General features: G+C 37.3%; 1 protein-coding gene and 1 pseudogene across 1 annotated transcript in view; both read left to right on the top strand.

Annotated features, from left to right (window-relative positions):
• Window positions 1-22,096, top strand: part of THSD7B (thrombospondin type 1 domain containing 7B) — an 870,666-nt gene that overhangs the window by 587,694 nt on the left and 260,876 nt on the right. The gene's annotated exons all lie outside the window — the stretch shown is intronic.
• On the top strand, window positions 7,994-8,209 carry LOC116637869 (annotated as a pseudogene).

Here is a 22,096-nt window from a genome sequence, read left to right as displayed (position 1 = left end):
TTAGCAGCGAGTGTATCTCTTTCTTGGAGAAAGGGTATTAGGAGGCTACTGTCTAGTGGGCCCCAACTGGTTTTCCTTCTCCAACATACCTTCCCAAATCCTCTTACACCAGAAACGTTTAGTGAGCAACAGAAGGAGTTAGGTGGTCATGTGTATCCAAGAAACCATATGCATCAATTCACCCTAAGCTTCCCAGAGCAATACTGGGAGGGTCTGTGGGGTAGAGGAAATAGTTGTTAAGTAGAGAGCAGATGAGGGCATGCTAAGAGTTTAGGCATCATCCTGGACATCTCTCCCCCTCCATCTCTGGCCCAGCTCCAGGTTCTCACACATTTACTTTTTGAGGATTCTCACATTGTCTTCACCTCCACCACCACCACCCTAATTCACATTAGCATTTCAATCCATTCCCCACCCTTTTAAATACAAGAACAGAACTATGTCATTTCCTTGCCTAAAATACTTCAGTCATTTTCCTCTACTCTTAGGACAAAGGCACGATCCTTAACATGGTTGAGAAAGACCAGTATATCTGTATTCCTTTTCAGGCCTGGAAAGCCCATTCCTCCCTCAGACTCCATGCTCCAAGCCACACTGGTCTTTGTTCAGTTCCTAGAACAGACGTTGCTCTCTTCAACCTCAGGCCCTCTGCAGATCTCTCCCTTCTTCCTGGGATACCCTCCTCAGGAAAGGAAACTTCTCTGTCCCCACACTGCTAAGATCTCCCTGTGACACCCCTGGATATTGTAGCACTTTCCACAGATTTCATTTATGAATTTGTGTGATTAGTTACTTAATAACTACTCTTTAATTAATGATGTGACAAGACCAGATAATGAACTCCATGAAAACCAAATTATAAATTCATAGTTGTTGTACCTACTCCTAATTTCCCAGAATCTAGTATAATGACTAGGAACTCTAGTTTATGCATATGTGAATACATAACTATCCATGGAAGGAAAGTGCAAGATAGTAGATGTGAGATCTGATGTCAGGCAGACTGGAATTCCAGTCTGGGCTTCCTTGCTATCTAGCTGTGTAACCTTGGTCAAGTTACATAATCATCCATAAACTTAGTTTCCAACAGGGCTAATAACTTGACACATAGTGATTATAAAAATTAAATTAGATAATGTCTTAATAAAGTTACTGTCGGTAATATTATGCCATTATTATACTTAGCTCTATGTTAAAGTTGCATTAATCAGCATTCTAATTTCCTTTTAAGGGCAATTTATGGCATGTTAGCTGAATGCACAATTAGTATGATGCTAAAATTGCAATCTCTTATTGGTATTTCTTTGACATTCTTAAGAGCCATTAGGAATCGGGAAGTGAACATGATTTCTGGCTCTCTCTTCTGTAGTTATCTAGCTATGAAGTTTTGGATTTTGAATTTTGTCTACTTTTTCTAATTGTCTATGCTATATAATTTTGGACTTTGTCTACTGTCTGGCTCTTTTACTGGCTTTCTTTCATACCCACCAGATGGTTGCCAGAGTATCTTTTCTTTAGCAGGTAATTCCTGGGAACATCATGAGTGATGGCATAGCAATTATGCAATGGAGAACCAAGATTGAAAGCTAAAAAAAAAAAAAAAAAAGATAAAACTTCAGCCTTTTGGCAATGTAATTTCCAAAAATAAATAAAAAACAAAAATATTTAATAAACATGCGTTGTTTCCAGTTGCAACTTCTCAAAATTCAGGAAAATGTCAAGACTATTGGTAAAAATAATGGTTCTTCAGTCAGTAAATTTTCAGAATTTTCACAAACACTCACCTGACCAAATTAAGTCTTGTGTTTTCTTATCTCTGAGTACCTCTGCATGCATACAGCCTCTGTACCTAATCCAGCAGTCACCTTTGATTATTTTACTCAGCATGTGCCTAGACTGTGCCAGACATCCTGGAAGGTATAAAAGGCCTCGTATCTGCACAGAAAGAGATTGTTGCCTAGTTGAAAAAATAAGATTCCTTTATGGATTAAAAAGACAGCCAGTTAGCAGACAAAATCCAAAATTTTCTAGCACAGATAACTAGAGAAAAGAGAGCTAGCAAGAGGGCCTTTATTTGACCTTTTGTAAGAAAAGCAGCTTTCTTGGATAGCTAAAGGTACTCTGTTCCCTTCTGATACCCAGGTGTTCTCTCTTCACTCCCTCTCCTTAGTTCTACACTTTGTACTACTGCTTAGGAACCCTCCCTTCTCTGTTGTTACTAATCTCCTTCTACTGCATCCTCCCAGTGCCCAGTAACCTGTAGCAGAACATGCATGCTGATGATGGGGTGAAGTAGCAGCAGAAGGCTGGATGGAAAAGCTCTCTCCCTTGATACGACTTTTCTTAATTCAGCTAAACCCATTCTCCAGGATGGTTCTAAACTAAGAGTCAGCAAACTTTTCCCGTAAAGCCCCCAATAGTAGATATTTATGGTTTCGCAGACCATAGGGTTTCTGTCATCACTACTCAGTTTTGCCGTTCAACTGGAAAAAAACTGTAGATGATATGTAAACACAGGGGCATGGCTGAAGTCCAGTAAAACTATTTACAAACAGGCAACAGTCTAAACTGGACTCACAGGCTATGGTTTGCTGAGACCTGTTCTGTTTTCCCAAATAGATCCTGCTAATAGAGACTGTTAAATAAGCTGAGAATTGGGTTAGCTGGATTTCTATAATGTACCCCAGGAACATTTTATTTCTGTGGAAACATATGGTAGTTATTTGGAAATTCAAATTGAGTTAATCATAACATATAAACTTTAAGTATACAACCACTCATAAGTTAGACACTGTCTCTTTGTCCTGTATAAGCCAGAAATTGCCTAGTATTGGGAGGTTCTGAGGGCTCACAGATAAGGTAACAAAAGCACTGACTATTAGTAATAGATTGCCAAGGAAGCGAGTATTCTCCATGGGCTCTATAAACAGTATCTGATCTTTGTCCTTTTGCTGTTTCCATGAAGGGTCCATAAAACAACAGAGAACAGATTAGCAATGCATCATATGCAACAGATTAGGTGCATCGGGTCTTACTTCTTTTATTTTAACCTTTCTTTTATTCTCCCCACTCCCAGGAAAGGGTTTTTTCTCATCCGCATTGAATTTTCCTGCCAGAGTTAATAGCCCAGACTCACAGCCTCTAAATAAATCAGCAACAGTTGGTGATAATATTGGTTTGGGAAGAGAAAAAATGTTTGGCATGCATTACATTAGTTAGACAGATTGGAACCAGATTAAGGACAGAAGGGGTAGTAAGGTGATTTTGAATTGTAGTTATTGCCCTTCAGTACACTTAGAGTAAATAGATCAAATGCTGGTTTTGAAGATAGCAAAAGCCTAGGAAAGGCCAGAATATTGATTTTAGGTGATTTTACTTTTACAGAGAATGGTGATTAGGATTCAGACATAGCATATTCAAGAGGAAACTTTCTTGGGTTTGAAGTGAAGAATATTGACCTCCCAAGTTTGAAATGTTTGTTTTTCTTTTCTTTTTTTGGTTTTTAGTAGGTTTTTTTTCGATCTACTGCTTTATTTTTATATTTTCTTAATTTTCTTGTGGCTTTGTTCTAGTGGTGAGATATTCCACTAGTGAGCCATTAATAAATATTATTTAATACACTTAATTTTCAAAGAACAGAGATGCTTACTACTTAGAGAAGCATAAAATACTGTGTTGGGCTACATCCTGAGAAGCCCATTGTAAACTGAAAATATTCTGTCGAAAATGCATTTAATACACTTAACCTACTACCATCACATTTTAGCCTTGCCTACCTTAACTGTGCTCAGAACACTTACATTTGCCTACAGTTGGGCAGAATCATCCAACACAAAGCCTATTTTACAATAAAGTGCTGAATACCTCATGTAATTTATTGAATACTGTACTGAGAATAAAAAAACACAATGGCTATATGGTAGAGAATGGTTATAAGTGATCAGTCCTTTGCCCTCATGATTGTGTGGATGACTGGGGGCTGCGGCTTACTGCCCAGCATCACCATAGAGCATCGTATGCATATCTAGCCCAGGAAAAGATCCAGTTTCAAAAATCCAAGTACAGTTTCTACAGAATACATATGGCTTTCCCACCTTCGTTAAGTTGCAAAAAAAAATCGTTAAGTCAAATCATTGTGAGTTAGGAACCGTCTCTATCAAAATTTAAAAGGTTGTTGGTTTTCGAAAGTTGCATGTTGCTTTTTTGAGTCAGTAAAAGAAAATTCTCAATTACCAATACTGAAGTGTCGGGGCAGCAGTTAATCATGAAGATTAAGTCATCCAAAATACTCAAGGTGACTCTAAATATTTGGGGGCCGTTTATAGTTAATAGTTATGTCTGATGTTAAGAAATTTAACTGCCTGCCAAGGATGCAATATAAAGAGCTGAAGCAGGAAAAGCTACAAAGTGACTTGCCTCCTCCCCAAACTCTATTATCTTTGGAAGCTACACTGGCACCATCTGATGGCATCTGCCTGACTCCGCTTCAACTCAAGTAAGTTTAATTTTCATCCTTTCAATTCTTGGTCTAATCTGCTATGGCCAGTGTGGCAGGATTTTACATATCCACGTGACAGCCAAGAATCTACCCTGTGCATCTGAAAATCCAGAGGTAGTGCTATGTAAACTTCCTTCCCTTCTAGCTCTACCTTCAAAATGGGCTGCGTATCAAACTAAAATCAAGACTTGTGGAAAACTGTCAGCAGATCAGTTGCAGTAACAGCGGCTCTTTTCATGGCCTCACTCCTTGTGCTGGGAACATGAAGAACTGCACCCAGCTGACCACAGGACAGGCAATTCAATTATGAAGTCAGGTTCTCAGACAGAAGACCACACAACTGCGTGGGTCAACTTCTTTTTGATCTGTTTAGTGAAGCATTGCGTTACATAAAAGTCCCCCATTATTTTTAAAATGTCTTTTAAAATAATCATTTACTGAGTTGGTTAAGCGCCAGACTCTTGATTTCGACCCAGGTCGTGTTCTCAGCGTCTTGAGATTGAGCCTCATGTGAGGCTTTGTGCTGAGAGTGGAGCCTGCTTGGTATTCTCGCTCTCCTCTATCCCTCCCCTCCTGCTCACGCATAAGCTCTCTACATAAATAAATAACCATTTAAATGTCTGTTCTTTGAGAATAAAATGAAGATCTTTGAGGTCACACCAAATCCTCCTCCGCTCCAGTCTTTTTTATGTATCAGCTTTATATTTATTTTCTTTTTAAGATAATTTTTGACCTGAAAAAAGTTGCAAAATACTACACTGATTATTTGTAAGCCAGCTTTCACTGTTGTTAACATCTTACATATAAATAATAATGTGATTATCTGAACCAGGAAAGTATAGTGATATAGTACTACTAGTAATCTTCAGACTTTATTCAGGTTTCACCAATTGTCCCATGAATTTTGATTTTTGTTTTGCTTTGTTTTTCTCATCTAAGAGTCAATCCAGGATTAGTTTTTCCAGAGATTAGCATTTAGTTGTCATGTTGCCTTCATTGCCCTCAATCAGGGACTGAGTCTTCAGTTTTTCCCTCTCATGACCCAGACAATTGTGAAGATCACTCATCATTTATTTTGTAGTATGTTTCTCAGGTTGTGTTTGTCTGACGCTTTTCTTTAGGTTGACTTCATATCTTTTTGGCAAAAATGGTGTCAAATCAGGAGTTGCCTGATATCAACATGTCTTACAGCTTAATTTTGATCACTTTGTTAATGTGCTATCTGTCAGGCTTCTCCACTGTGAAGTGGCTATTTTTCTCTTGTAACTAGTGTTTTGTGGGAATTTACTTTGAGACTATACAAATATCCCATTTCTCATTCTTTTACCCATTAATTTTAGCAACCATCAATGATTCTAATTAGCAAAATTCATAAAGGTAACATTTGTCAAGTGGTAATTTTCTATTTCCATCATTCTTACTATATTTATTCATTTGAATACTACTGATAGGAAGAATTGTCTCTTCTCCACCAACCAGTTTATTCAACTATTTATATTATGGATCATATATAAATAAATATTATGTTAATATATAATATGTATATATTATATCATGGATAATTATTTTGTTAAATGAATTATAATCCATTACTATCACTATTTTGTTGCTCATATTGTTCCCGATTTGGCCATTGCGAGAGCCTTCATGTTGGCTTATTATAACATATTTTAAAGAGGAAAAAATATATTCTTATGGCCACTGTTATGGTTATATAATGCTATGTAACAAACCCAAAACTTAGTGGATTAAAATAACACTGCAGTGTTATTAGTTCTCATACTTCTAGGGATTGGCTCTCTTAGCTTGGTGTTTTTCACTTGGGATCCATCAGACAGTTGCAGTCAGGCAGCTGATAGGACTGCTGAAGTCTTCTTTAGTTACATGTTTAAAGCTTGGCCAAGAGTGGTTGGAACAGAAGAGGCTAGTCAGGTATTTTTTTCTCCAAATATTCAATCCAAATGGCTAGTTAGGCTTCCTCATACTATAGCAGTCTCAAAATAGTTGGACATTTTACATGGCAGGTAATTTCTCCCAGACCAAGTGTTCCAAGGGACCCATGTGGAAACTACAAGGTTCTTGATGACCTGGCCTCAGAAATCACACATTGTTACTTCTACTGTATTCTGTTGATCAAAACAGTTATAGACCAGTGGATTCAAGGTTGGGGAATGGGAAGCCTGACCAACCACTCTCAATGGGGAAATGGCTGCAGAAAAAGGAGAGAGGAAATTGATGATGACATCTTGGAGACAAGCCACTGTACATACCTAGTATTGATTTAAATTAGTTTAATTTTAATGCCACTTAATACATCTAAATCCTCAAAACTAAGAAAATATTTATGTTTATAGTGCCTGTGAATTATAAAGTAAGAAAAGTTAATGCAAACTAAAAATCCCATATATTTTTAATTAACAATATTAATTTACATGACATTTGATGTTGCTTCATTAAAGCCAAGAATCTGCTCCGGATGTGGTGCGAAATGCTGTGAGGGAGGTTTTTCAGTCTGGCATACTAAGACTTCATCCTTCCCTTAATTACAGAGTCTGTAGGTATAGTGCACATCCTGAGATCATTTGCTGATGGAGGGAAGGGAAGAGGACAGAAAAGGTAGTAAAGCTCATGTCTGGGGAGATGAAATGTTTTTTAGGGAGTTTATTAAGGTCCCTTAGCATCAGGAAATTACCTTTTTCATGATTCTGTCCCCGACTGACTACTTTTATTTAGTCAACAAGATAATATGTATAGTAGATACAGGTCTCCACTCTCAAGGGAGTTATAGTCTATGTCTCTGAAACATAAGGAAGTGCCAGCCTGAATTTTCTTTTAAAAAATGACAAAGGATAAGCTTTTTTTCTGAATAAATATCTTTTGAAGACAAATTAAAGCCTGACTTCAGGTACTTTTTTTCTAAGACCTGTGTCATCAGTAGGAGTCTTGTGCCATTAGAAATGCAGTCCTTCTGCTCAGACAAACAAGCACAACTGTTCCTGTCAGATGGCAAGCAGCCAGTGCATCCAGAAATCACTGAAGCAGGTGTGTTTATGGTAGATGCAAAAATAACTAGAGAAGAGCAAACAAGCACAAGCTCTTTAATGTTCTACAGAACTCTATGAGAAAAGGAAAAACTAAGAATATCAAGAGAAAGTATTTCTTGCCATACGGGAGTGGATGAAGCAGAGAAAAAAAGCACAGGACTGTGAAGGGGTGGATTGGGACCCAGAGTTAAAGTGGATGTCCTAATTTCTAAATCGAATATATAATAAAAAAAAAGAAAGAAAGGCTCTTCACTTATGGTTTGGGGCTTGGGGGAAATTTATCTGGCAGCTATTGTTAATAAATTGGTCTCTTATTGAGAGTCATAAAGGAAAGTATTTTGAGCCAAGTGATTATCATGATGTGACTCTGGGAGAGGGACCAACCAATGGGAGGAAGCAGCCATAGGATTTTATTCACTTTGGTGGCTTTGGGAGAGGCAGAAAGGGATGCTCTTTTGTGCAGTGGCAGTATCCTAGCCAATGAGGTTTATCCGAGGCGCGATTATTGCTAATTGAAAACTTTTCTCACTTACATACATGCATGTCTCCTTTTCTGCCCATACCTCCCTCTTTAGTTCTCTTTTTGCTCCTCAATTTAACCATGTCACCAGGCATTGACTGCAATTGACTAGAGAGAAGAGAATAAGGTTTTTTTCTTCTTTTAAAATATCAGACAGGTCTGGGATTTTATCCCGGTTTCTCCACTTACTAACTAGGTGATATTTGGCAGGTTGCCTGATATTCTGATACCCTACTTTTCTTTTCTCTATGGTAAAGATCTAATAAGTACATCATAGAATTGTTTTGATATAGAAACTTACTAGTTCAGTGTCTGGTACATTGGAGATATGCATCATATCTATATCTATCTATATATATGGTATTATTATGGTTTATGGTCAATATGAAATCACTTCCTTTATTATAGATATTTTATCTTGAATTGTGCTCTTACGTCCAGAGTTTTCTTTCCATCAAATAGGTACAAATCTGAAATCTGTTCTCCATATTGCATAGTTTAAGGGAAATTCAGATTTCACTTTAAAATTCCGGGTTTTAGATGAAATATATTTTGAAACTCATGTGTAAGGGGCGTAAAGGTTTTAGAAGGAATTCAGAGGAGAGTTATCTAAATAACCAAAGTGTTAGGCTGTTAGAACTTTTGGTTCCCAACATTGGCACTATTGGTATTTTGGGCAGGATGACTCTGTTGTAAAGGATTGCCCTGGGCAATGCAGGATGTTTAGCTTTTCTGCCCCTAGGTACCAAATACCACCTAGTCATCGCAACAACCACAATGCTTCTCATTTTTAAATTCTACTGAGAGGAGAACAACCACTCTTAATTGAGAACCTCTGGACTAGACTATATATATATCTATTTATTTGTTTTACAATAAGGGGTATGTTTCCAGATGTTAGGCTGAACACATACTATAGTGCACAAATCCTATACTATACTATAGCTTGTATAGTGTACAAATATATCCTATAGTATATCCTTAGAAATTATAGAAAAGATAATTTAATGCATAACTTCATTCTTTTGAAATATATTGAGTCCTTGATGGACCAGAAATTGCTAACATAAAGGATTCAATAGGTGATGGCAGCAGTGGTCTCAAATATACACGTTGGGTTTTGAGATGGCCTAATAAATGGTGTTTCATTTCCTCCTTGAGTTCTGAATGAATTGAGAAGACAGACAATGGGTTAAGGCACAGGTAGTTAAATGTTTTGCTTGTCAAGCTGATATTGGAGAATGTGGTTTATATCTAGGGACAAATGAGCTTCCAAATATGAGAATGAAACAGACTTACCAGCTAGTCGTGGCAACACCAGACTGGGACAGGCCTTCCCACTTCTAAAGATGTGGTTACTGCCACTATAACATCCATAGTATGAATGAGCAGAGGAGACCTCATGATTTCTGCATGCAGGCTCAATTTTCAATGAGATAAAAAGGAAGGTGCTGTATTTTGTATACCCATATTATTCCAAATACTCCAATCAATTTCCTGCCCTCCATGGGAGGGACAATGAATGAGAAGAGACAGACCAGGAGTGTTATAGCTGGTGGAAAACTTAATTCATGTGGAGGAAAGAAACATCACAAGTTGGAAAAAATCATATTTCTTTAATTATTACATTGGAGTTAACCACTACAAAGGCAAGGATGTGGCAAGTCTCAAAGAGGTGGCCATAAAGAGCAGAAGGAGCATGAAGATGGTCTAAGGGCAAATGAAAGAATGGGTAGTTACCAACAAAACAGAAGCAAGTTGACCCTCGTGTATCCCCCTACTTCAGCTTGGGTCAAGCAGCAGTGATGGAGATACATGTTATCAGATGGAGCCTGATATTTAGTAGCTTAGATGGAAAAGAAAAATTGGTGATTCCCAAGTGGAAGAGGGAGTACCCCATTCAGAGACGAACCCCAGGGTCTTTTTTGACTACATATTCAGCCCCCTACTCCCTCCTGAAAATGGACATGAAAACAAGCCACAGTGGTTATTTCTTGCCCTCCCTACCCCCCACCCTCAGACACGTGGTGTATTTTGACACATCAAATAGTGCAATAGAAAATCTCAACTACAAACAAATGCAAATAATTATTAGTCAGCAGATATTTAAGGAAAGCCACCATTACCAAAGCAAGGAAGAAAACTCAGTGAATGGAAGAATCTACTACCAGCAGGAGTTAATTGAGGAAGCACACTGAGAACAAATCAGATTTTGATATTGGTTTTTTGATTAAGCATTCTAGCTACATGAATTTAATGAAGCTGTATCCTCAGGGAGCTAAGGGAAAACAACTTGTTACGGTAGAATTTTATGCCAAACCCACACTATCCTGCTCATATGTGGGAGAAAATAAAACTTAAAAAAATACCAGACATACAAAAACATATAATGCTTTCTAGACATAGACCTCTCTGAAAGAATTAGAAGATGTGCCTCAGAAAGATGAAAATTAATTTAGGAAAATAACTGGATGTAAGAATCAATGCTACTCGGGCGCCTGGGTGGCTCAGTTGGTTAAGCGACTGCCTTCGGCTCAGGTCATGATCCTGGAGTCCCGGGATCGAGTCCCGCATCGGGCTCCCTGCTCAGGAGGGAGTCTGCTTCTCCCTCTGACCCTCCTCCCTCTCATGCTCTCTGTCTCTCATTCTCTCTCTCGCAAATAAATAAAATCTTAAAAAAAAAAAAAAAAAAAAGGAACTCTAAAAAAAAAAAAAAGAATCAATGCTACTTAGGGATTGCTCAATCAAAGTAAGAGATAAAAATTTAAAAAGAGAAAAAGAGAGAGAATGAATATGGAATCACAAAAATAGTGACTGTGACCAAGAAGAGCAATTAAATAAAGACAAAGAAAAATGCCAGTGCATTAGACCTAGAGAACAGCCAATCTAGGCTAGAGCAGGGGGAAGGAGGGGACATGGAGATCCCATGTACTAGATAGTTTGTGAGATTAGGAGAGAAATTTAGGATGTGAGCAATTCAGCTGATGCAAAATAAATACGTAATAGAAAGGAAAAGAGTAAGAAACAGTTTAAGAAAAGACATCTTGACAAGACATATTCTTTTTTTTTTCTTTTAATTTAGTTAACCCCTGTGCTCCGCCTTGATGAAGTGTTCTGAGTTGCTTGGTGTGGTATGGGGAGCAGGAAGGAGAACCTGCCCCTTTATGTCTGTGTAAGGCTGGGGTGCTGTCAGCTGCTTCTCGGGCTCGTGCACCTTCCTTTATCTTCTTTACCTTTATTTCCAGTGCCTTTTTTCATTGTGGCAAAAAACATATAACATAGAATTTACCATTTCAACTATTTTTACGTGTACAGTAGAGAGTTGTTAATTATTTGTCCATTGCTGTACAACAGATCTCTAGAACCTTTTTGTCTTGCCAATCTGAAACATCAGGCCCATAAACAATTCCCCTTTCCCCCCTTCGCTCAGTCCCTAACATTCCTTCTGTTCCTAAATTTGACTACTTTAAATACCTCATATAAGTGAAATCATGCTATGTCTTTTTGTGACTGACGTATTTCACTTAGCATAGCGTCCTTAAAGTTTATCCAGCTGTAACATATAACAGGATTTTCTTCTTTTATAAAGCTGAATAATATTCCAGTGTATGCATATGCCACATTTTCTTTATTCATCTATCAAGGGCCATTGAGTTTGTTTCCACATTCAGGCTGTTGGGAATGATTCTGCAATGAGTATGGGTGTGCAAGTATCTCTTTGAGATTCTGTTTTCAATTCTTTTGAATATATGTCCAGAAGCAGGATTGCTGAATCATATAGTAATCGTATATTTAATTTTCTGAGGAATCACCATGCGTTTTTCCATAGTGGCTGCACCATTTTATACCCCACCAACAGTGTGTGAGGGTTTCCTATTTCTCCATACCCTTGCCAACCCTTGGCTTTATTTTTTGGGGGGGGAGGGGGTTGGGAGGTTTAGACAGTGACCATCCTAATGAATGTCAGGTGATAACTCATTCTGGTTTTGATTTGTATTTCCCTGATCACTAGCGATGTTGAACAGCTTTTCATATGCTTGTTGGCCATTTGTGTGTCTTTGGAGGAATGTCTATTCAAGTCCTTTGCCCATTTTTTAATTGAGTTATTTGTTCTTTTTGTTGTTAAATTGTAGGGGATTCATTTTCAAAAAATGTAGCATTACTAGGGGGACTCTAGACCAGAGTTTCACAGTAGCTGCACTTGAATTGGACCATTAATCATTTTGTTTGTGTTAATTCACCAATGTGGAAAAGTCCATATGGAGGCATTTGACCCATCTTAAAGGCTCTCATGTGAGGAAAAATATTGTGAAAAAAAACTACATGCAAAATTTCATGGATATCCAATTGATGTAGACGCTCAACAAAAGATATGATTAAAATGTCACCAGTAGACTATCTAGATTCAGGTTACACAAGGTGTTGTCAAGAGCCAAACATGATTTAGTAACTAAGAAGCAATTGTTTGCCACTGAATGCCTAATGACAATATCCATAACTGCAAGGCCAGATGTTCAGACTCATGTTTTTTTTGGTGCGTTTTCTTTAGTTTTTGATTTTCTGAGTGCGGTTAATCATATGCCTTCGATACGCAGTGTTCAATCCATTTTGTGAGCCTTTTATCATTTTAAACAGTTACACATTATGTCTCCATGGAGTGTGCTAGGAATGTCCTTATGTTGCACCAGCCTATGCTTTATGAGATAAACAAATGAGTAATTCAAGCTTTGTGGCGAGTATGTGTGTCACATAAGGGCTCAGTCATAATTTTTGAATTGTCTGCAATGCACATTAAATCAAAGTGTCTATCTGAAACAGTAGTAGTATTTCATGAGCTGTGTAGAACAGTTTCTTGTCCTATCTCTAAGAATGCAGCTTTTTTTTCTTTCTTTTTTTTTTTTCTTCTTTCCAGTTTTGCTTGGGGTGTGGTGGAGCACAAAAGTTTAACTTAATCACGGTCAAGGTCGAGGCACTGAAACCTACACGCTGCATTTTTTATTCCTATTGTCTTGAAAGTTTAGTAATTTGTGCATATGGATAGTTTATCCCTGGCTACAGGATATTGTTCTTTACTTTTCTTGAGGTTTTAAAAAGTGATAATAAATCTGAAAGTTTTGAAAAATCAATAACATAAAATAATTATGAAATAATATTTTTCTGGCCATCTAAGATGGTAATTTCCTGAATGTGCGTGTGTGTGTGTGTGTATGTGTGTGTGTGAACTATTTCCACAGACTGGGATAAATTTAGATAAGGTTGCTGATACATTTTGTCCTCTGGCAAAACCCTTTATTTGACTCTATGATCAAAATGAAAAATGGCTTCAGAAGCGTCCGTTCAAGTCTATTGCTTTGGGAAATCATGTATAAGCAATCATGGGAATCTTCAAATCAAACGAACTTATGTTCCCTATGGAGACATTATTTTGTGGGTTTTTTTAAACAGCATTTTTACCCATTTGTCATTTCTTTATGGAACAAGATGATCATGAAAAGGAATATTACTAATTTGTGATGCTGATTACATTCCATTTCAGCTGATTAAAGCCAGCTGGGACATAGTACCCCAATGCTGTTTATAAGAATCATGCCTGGCATGTGCAAAGTTCATGAAAATCCTTAGCAATTTGTTAAATAATGTGCCAGGTGATAGCTATAGATTTGTAATATTTTAGAAAGGTCTATCTTTAATTCATGAACTTTTCAATTTCCTTAAAAACTTATGCCAGGAGGGCAAAGCTGTCTGACCCACTTATAGTTATTGCAAACTCTGCTTCCAGTTACTGTTTCAAAGTAGGTTATTTCTCCTGCCTGCTGTGTTTAACATTTTATTGAGACCATTTTTCTTTGACTCTTGAATACCCAGGTAGTTACTTGTGATAGTTATTTCAAATTTCTGTTCTCTCTCATTTTTTTTTTAAAGATTTTATTTATTTATTTGAGAGAGAGAATGAGATAGAGAGAGCACGAGAGGGGGAGGGTCAGAGGGAGAAGCAGACTCCCTGCTGAGCAGGGAGCCCGATGTGGGACTCGATCCCGGGACTCCAGGATCATGACCTGAGCCGAAGGCTGTCGCTTAACCAACTGAACCACCCAGGCGTCCCATCTCTCTCATTTTTTTAAATGAGTCCATACTTTATCAGAATCCTGCTCAATAACCAGCCAATGAGAACTATTATATGCTAAAGTCATAACATCAAAAGAACTACCAGAGATTAGGAGGGAGAAATGTCTTTTTAAAAATATCTATCTTTTCCACTAACTCCCAGATAAATCATAAGGTATGGTAATTGTTAATCTTAATTTGCTAGACTAAGTTTTTCATACTTCTACTATGAAGCCCATAACTAGGGGTTGGAAAGAGTGCTATTGCTATCATGTGCCACTGAAAAGATCTTTTAAGTAGTAGGTGTTTCTCATAATTATTTTTAAAAAGAAGTATTTTGATAACTTGCTATGCTCCAAGGTACTAAGGATAGAATGGAGAACAGGGTATATGGAATAGTACCCCTGTGTATCTCTTAACTTAATGGTGAAGTTATGTACTAGACAAATGCTTATAAATAAAAATAATTACTATTCTGATTAAGTGCTATAAAGGAAAAGTTCAGAATAAAATGAATGAGTTTAGTAAAATTGATGCCAGATGAAAGGAACTTGATTGGTCAAGAAGAGTTGTTTATTTCCAACAAAAGAAATGGTATATGTAAATCTATCTGTAAGGAAATTGTTCAGGGCATTGGAATAATTGAAATAGAACTAGTAGCTAAATTATGGCCAGTAATAGAGTTAGAGAGTGGCCTAAAGTAAAGCTACATCAGTGGGGAGGGAAGAAGGATCATATGGAAGTCTGTAAGCCAGTGTACCTGGATTTTATGATGAAAGCAATAGAAACATATTAGAGTGTTAGGTTGGAGAGTGGCATGATTAGATTTAGGTCCTAAAAAGATCACTCTGGCAGCAATGTGGGGAAGGAAATTTTTGTGGGGAGAGACTGGTTTAAGAGAAACCATCTAAGAGACTGTTTTCATAATCCAATGAAGACTTGATAGTGGCTTTGATTATTGACATACCAGTGGAGATGGAGAGAAAAGGAGGTGCTGAAGAGGTATTTTAATACCCAAGAATATCCAAGATTTAGTGGCTGGGGGTTGTAAAATGGAGAGAAGTACCCAGGAAAACACTCAGGTTTCCAGCTTGAGCAATGGCAGCATTGATGCCCCTGAGTTAGTCCCTAGAGTGGAGCAGAACGGAGAAAAGATCATTAATAGGACTTCGGAAATGTCAAGTTTGAAGATTCTGAAAAAATAGCAGAGATGTCTAGTGGAGAATGAGAGCTGAATGGAAAGGTCTGAGTTGCAGATTCAAGCCTGGTAACCATTAGTCTCAATATTGGTAATTGAATCTTTGGGATTGGATGAGATCCGCTGATCTGAGAGATGGGAGAATGTCAAGTGAGAAGAGATGAAGACTTAAGAGCAAGCCCTGAGGAACTCTAACATTGGAGGGTCAATTGATAAAACATGGTATGAGTTTGGGGTGTCATTTAATAACTTTTGTAATTAGCAAGTTATGTTTAACATGGAACATTAAAGTCATACATTTGATAGAATTTTTTTTATCACCCTCAAATGAAGTACTGTATTTTCACCAAGATACACACAATATTCTGAGAACTCAGGCAAGTGCTGGCCACTAAAGCTTCAGATTATTTGTTGGTAAAATTAAAGACTACCCAACTGTCTGTGCATAAGCAGAGTGAGTTACAACTTTAGCAAACATTTATATGAGGGATAATTTCCAACTAAAGAGAAAATAGAGTTCTCATAGAAGGAGACACTGGATAAGTCTTGATAGAGTTTAGGAAATAGATAAAATGTAGCCTGGGGCTCTGGGTCAAACTTGAGCATGAGGACACTGAGCACATGGGAGGTAAAGAGAAGACCTACAGGTAGCGAAGACAATTAGGAGGTGGGAAAGCCTAGAGATAAATTTGCCAATTAAAAGATTTAAGGATAGACTTTTAATAATATTGATAGTTTTATTTTGAGCCTCCCTAAAGCCACAAGACACTAAATGGTTGTATTATTTATTCTTTTTCAAAAGGAACACTTTACCTTAAAAAGGGAAAGGAAAGAAGAGAAAAAAATTATATAATTCTAAAGGAAAGATGGATTCTGCGCTCCAGTCAGGACAGAATAAACATTCTGCTCTCCCTTACTTTTTTCATCTGCCTGCATAATCCAAATGGAAGTTAATAGGCCAGTAGTTTGCCTGAGATGAACCATGATTGATTGTGAAAGTCCACAGGTTTTCACGTTTAATGTCTCGCTTTTTATGGAGGGAATTTGTTTCCCTTCCCATTCAGAATCAGTTTAGTTTTGTTGGTCCTTCTAGAACCTGACCCAGCTCATGGGTTGAGAAACAGTCTTCTCAGACTTAGGGAATCTAAGCAGTCTTGTTTTTGAAATTATTGTCTCAGGGTTTATGGGGTTTACCTAGATTGGGATCTACGAAATTCAAAATGCCTCTCTTGACTGCAGCCCTCTCCTGAGGCAAATGTTCACCATGGTTCCTGACACAGACTGCTGAGTATGTATCATGTGTCCCTGACATTCAACCCACAACTCATGGATTGGATAGCAGAGTTCCGCTTGAGGCTGACCAGACCAGCGCTTCCCAAACTAGAGTTAAGTTTAAGCTTGTTGTGGGAATGTTTTTAAATATGCAGAGGGCTAAAAAGTGTTCAGAAAAAAAAAAATAAAGTCTTATCTTTAAAGTAAATTACTTTTAATCATTGTTAAACTGGTTTTCTTTTTGAACATCATAGAGGCTTCAATATGTAAATATACATTATGACTTCCTAACAGGTAGATTTGGTATGCATCTTCACTAGCTTTTTTGATGGCAGAATAAACTCTGTTTAACATCTGCTAGAATTGGTGTCCCCTCCAGGGATTATTCCAATAGAGTAGAAATGTTGAGTTAGCCATAAAAGAGACTGGGTACCCTTTAAGTTGGCCTAGTTATGGAAATCTGCTCAGTTGAGATGTCCTGTATTAGTCAGTGACTATTTGACTCAGATTTTCAATTTTTTTAAAGACAGATATGCAGTGTTGGAAAGAAGTCAGGAGTAAGTAGAGATGTGGATAGTAAGCAAAACAGTCAGAAAGAAACTGAGCAATGAGTATGATGATACGCTAACTTCAGGAAAAATAGGTGGCCTCATCTGAGAGTTTAGCAAGATGCATCAGTTACCAGATGTACTGTGAGACCATTCCTGTTACTGTTGGCTTCTGATCAATAATGAACCTTTGTTCCAGTTCTCTGCGAGGCCAAGTGTACAGGTACAGACAGTGGTCCATGCATCCCAGCCTCCCTGCGTATCCTTAACTGACCTAACCAACCATACTCCTGTTCCTTAAAGTTGGAATGTCTCTGTTGACTCTGTCCTATCCCGGATGATGGCATGGATTTCCCTAACAGAATCATACGGGTGAAGAGTTATTCTTCCAGATCGCCTCACATCCTGTATAAATTGGGTTTTTTGTTTGTTTTCATGCCCGGCACTCTTTGAATCCTTTACTAGTAAGAATTTGACCTGGATTTATCCTTTTCATTTTTCTAGATAAAGACTTGTAAATAAATACATATGAATAAAAGAATCTTATACCTACTCTGCTGAATATAATAGATGCTTCAACCATATAGAAGCTTCCCTTCAAATCTTTCATAATCCTTATTTACATATCTCAGGAAACTCTACACATGGTTGAAAAAGAGGTATATTTTAGGAGAACTAGTAGGCTGTGGCTATAACAGAAAAGAATACAGCACATTTAAATCAATCTCTGTGTCACATACTATTAGAAAAAGGTAATCTTACAGCTATATGGCCTGCTTTCACAGTCTTCCACCTGGGTCTGGTATCTGATGCTCCTCGCTCTCACAGTAATCCTGCTTGTAACTACAAGGCTGGCCTTGGAGGCAGAGCCAACATCTCTCTCCCCTCTGCTTCCAGACAGCTATGTGCATACCTCCACTGAAAGATTTTATTACATAACATTATAGTTATTTGTTTATATATTTGTGTTTCCCATGATATTATGAGTTTCTTAAGGGCTAGAGTAGCATCTGATTTGCCTTTGCATCCCCACAACCTCATCGATCTTGGATGTTGAATGCACGAATATAATAATGCTGTCAGGAAAGAATTCTTTATTCTTGCTATCTTAATTCTGGTAAATGCGCAATGCATGACGCTTTCCATTTTAAAAGTCCCTTTTTTAAGAAGGAAAGGAAACTGGTTAAATTACCTGTAGGCCCACTGTTGAAAAGAGCCAATAACTTATATTCATGGTTTCACCAATTGGATAGATTTTTCTTTAATACTCATTTACTCAAATCCTCTGCTAAGCAGTATAAAGACAACATATTGGTACATTTCGATTCTTTCTGTTATAGATCTCCAAGCAATTTTTATATTTATATAAATATTTATGTATTTTGTATTCTCTCTCTATATAGAATATGTATGCTTATAGGTATATATCTAAAATTATAAATAAATATATTTGTGTATAATATATATAAATAAAATAAGACAGATACATCTGGCAGATAGGAAATAGCCTCAAGTTAAGAGTTGTGCATACAGGTTCCATCATCACCTGTGACTGGGTTGTTTAGCAGTTGCCTTTGTGGTTATATAACATATTATGAAATCTATAGTAATCATGCATTTTTTTGTAGTTATGAAATATAGAATCAAGGTGGAACCACATTTTTCAAAAAATAGCTCATAAACTCAGTCCTATTTTTTTATTGAAATTTGAATTTCAGGTCCCTCTTGGTATCTGAACAGCCATTTATTTCTGCAACTTGATCATCTAATCAAAAGGGAATATTCTGAATGCATTTTCATTTTGTCTAAAATTAACAGTGAGGCTTCAAGCAGATGTTATGAGAGATTGGAAATAACTGTTAAATAAAAAGAAGAGCAAGGGACTACTGCAGCCTAGCAAGGAAATGGCAAAGTAAACAACCAAATAAAAAAAATTTAGTAAGCACCCACTGTAAGTATCTTTAATAGATTTATTTGGAGTGATTGAGTTTTTAATGGTTTGTGAAAGGAGTAATCATGAATGAGTTTCAGACCTCAAATATTTATGCTTTTTAAGAAAAACCACAAACCTTAATGCTTTTTAGAAGCTTCATGTTCTTATGGAGGGTTTTATTTTGCTGGCGCCAGAGCAATAAAAAATAAGCCAGTTGCCATCAACTCTTACATTGAAATGTGGATGGACATTTAGATGCTGCTGGGCTGAGGATCAGAATGGCTCATCAAAGTTGTATTACAAAATAACCAACATCGTATGATTGATATTTACTTTACAAGGAAGAAAATTATGTAATCACAGTAGGAATACTTCAGTAAGAATAAGGGATTTCTTTTGTAAAGATATAACATCTATATATTCTCCTAAAAGTATCTTAAGACAGGATGAAAAGTATAAGAAATTCCCATTTACTATTGAGAAAGAAAAAAAAACAGATATCTTTGTATAGACACAGGGATCTGGGAGGGACCAGAAGTATGGTTAAGATTAAAGCATACTAATAGATAATTCCTAATGCATGAATGCTTTTTAAAATCAGCATGAACTTTCCAAAGAGTTGTAAATATAGTCACACCATTAATTTTTCTAATTAATTGATCCTCTATGAAGGCAGAATAACCAATTGTTCAGAGCCCACACTCTGGAGTGAGACTTCCTGGCTCTGAGTCCTACCTCTGCTACATACAGCTCCTTGGATTTGAAAAGTTAATTAACTTTTTGTTTTTTTGTTTTTGCTTCTATTTCTTTCTCTATACAGTAGGAATGATAATAGAATGCAGCTGTGGAGTGTATAGACTAGTACCTGGCACAAAGTAAATGCTCTGTAATGTTTAGCTCATACTATGCTTTTTTGCCCCTTTGCCTTATCTTATTCTTTCCTGAAAATCATAGGTGTAGTTGTCTGCCATGCACATCTAAGAGGGTAAGAATGAGCATCCATAAAGTACCCTACAGGCATGGCTACTCAGTGATACAGGGAGTTGCTGCTGAAGGCTAGTCTGTTGTAGTGGTCCTGTAGTGTTAATTTTCACTGGGTATCACTGGGCCACCCGGGTTCTTCATCTGAAGACAGTTCTATACCCATAGTGTGAACTCTGGCCAAGGGTACCCTGTCACAGGTTACCAATTTTGCTCAGTACTTTTATTTCTCAGACATATCCCCTTGGGTCTATACGTGCCCTCATGTGTTCTTTCAGGACTGATTCTATGATCCACCAATAAATGGGCTAGAACTCCTGCCCCCACTTCTCTCTTTAAGAATCAACCTTAAAAATTAGACGTCTTTTCCCCTTAAATCCTTAAACACCAAGTATCTGATAACATCCCTTTAGGAGCTTGAACAACAAGGCTGCTCACTCTCCCTTCCAAAGGATAACTATCTTCAAGTCCAAAAAGGTATCTATGGTGGAGTGTTATTTTAATAGCTCCTGATGAATCTGTCTCATAGCCTACTATCCATGTCCTTGGTGTAGCCCCTCCAACATTGACTCTGTGCTTGCCTGTGTGACTTGTTTTGACCAATAGGATGTTAGTTAAGATGACACAAGCATAGATTTTGCAAGTGCTTGCCCATTAGAGATTGCCCTATTGGATAGCTGCTGTCATCCTTTGAGGAAGTCTTGCACTCTTTCAGGTGTAACACCACATGGAAAAGAAGCCCAGCTATTCCCTCTGTACAGCTCAGCCCAGCCTCCAGCTAATCTTCCAGCTTAATGCTGTCCCATGAGTGAGCCCAGGCAACACCAGGAGAATTGCCCAGACAACCCGTAGTTGTAAGCCTTTGTTTTGTGTGGTTTGTAGGCATCAATAGATAAACTGATACAGTGTCAATGCCTACTATTCAAACTAAAGTACTATCAAACACCTTTCTTCCTAGTTAAGAGAAATACACACACACACGTGCACACACCACACACATAATTTTACTCTTTGGTAGCAGACGTTGCTGTGCTTGGCTTGAAAATGTACTAGGTGCTCATAGGAAACATAGCTTATAATTATATTTGTCAAAACAGATTAATGACATTGTATGTATATGATTCATTAAATGAAAAATTTGGTAAATGCCCAGGAAAAGATTTTAATAGGTATTAAGAAAATTCAACCTTAAAGAAAATACGTGAAAAGAAGGAAAAATAATAAAATTGATATTTTACAATTAAACATCTTCAGATGTTGTTATGCTTCAAAAATACCTCTTTCCCCATTTGGAAGCATCTAAGTATAACTGCAGTGACCGTATCCTGTGAAGTTTGGTGGCCATCGGTATACATTCCAGCATCTCCATTTACTAGTTTTGTGATTTGGGGGAAAAGGATAGGCTTTTCTGAGCTTTAGTTTTATCTACAAACAACGACTATATTATCTCATGTACAGGACTGTTATAAGTATTAGATAATGATTTCATCAAGCACGTAGTAAAATATTGGGCCCTCAATGTCTTAGTTGTTGAGTATGTTCAGGGCTCTCTTTCCCATTACTGGTTGCCAGTTTTGAGACCATCTGGACAGACTTTAAATAAAACCACTGGAGAGTGTTCTGTTTGAAAAAGGTATTTGGAGAAAATGGACAGTCTAACTTTGAGGGCCTTCTAAGTCTCTCTTTTGAGGATAATGCATGACCAATACCAATACCCCCCTCTCTAATCTTCCATCCCCAAATGTTAAGAGTTGTGTGATGAGACACATCATAGGGATGAAATTGCAATAGCTCATGTAATAATAACTGTGGGAAGAGCTGTGATGATAATTTACTCTGCCGCTCACTCTTATTCACACCTGTTAGAACATTTCAAATAGAGAGTAAGGCTTTACCCTGTGTTTCTAACGTCCCCTTGTAAGTGTGCATTTTAATCCTACCACTTATTCACATTTTAGAGCAAAATATTTCTCCATTTATTCTCTCGTGCCTTTGCC

This window comes from Phoca vitulina, unplaced genomic scaffold (genome assembly GCF_004348235.1).
Source record: "Phoca vitulina isolate PV1807 unplaced genomic scaffold, GSC_HSeal_1.0 scaffold1, whole genome shotgun sequence".
In the NCBI taxonomy this organism is placed as follows: Eukaryota; Metazoa; Chordata; class Mammalia; order Carnivora; family Phocidae; genus Phoca; species Phoca vitulina.
Note: the sequence above shows the minus strand (reverse complement) of the source record. Positions and strands in the feature narration are given on the sequence as shown.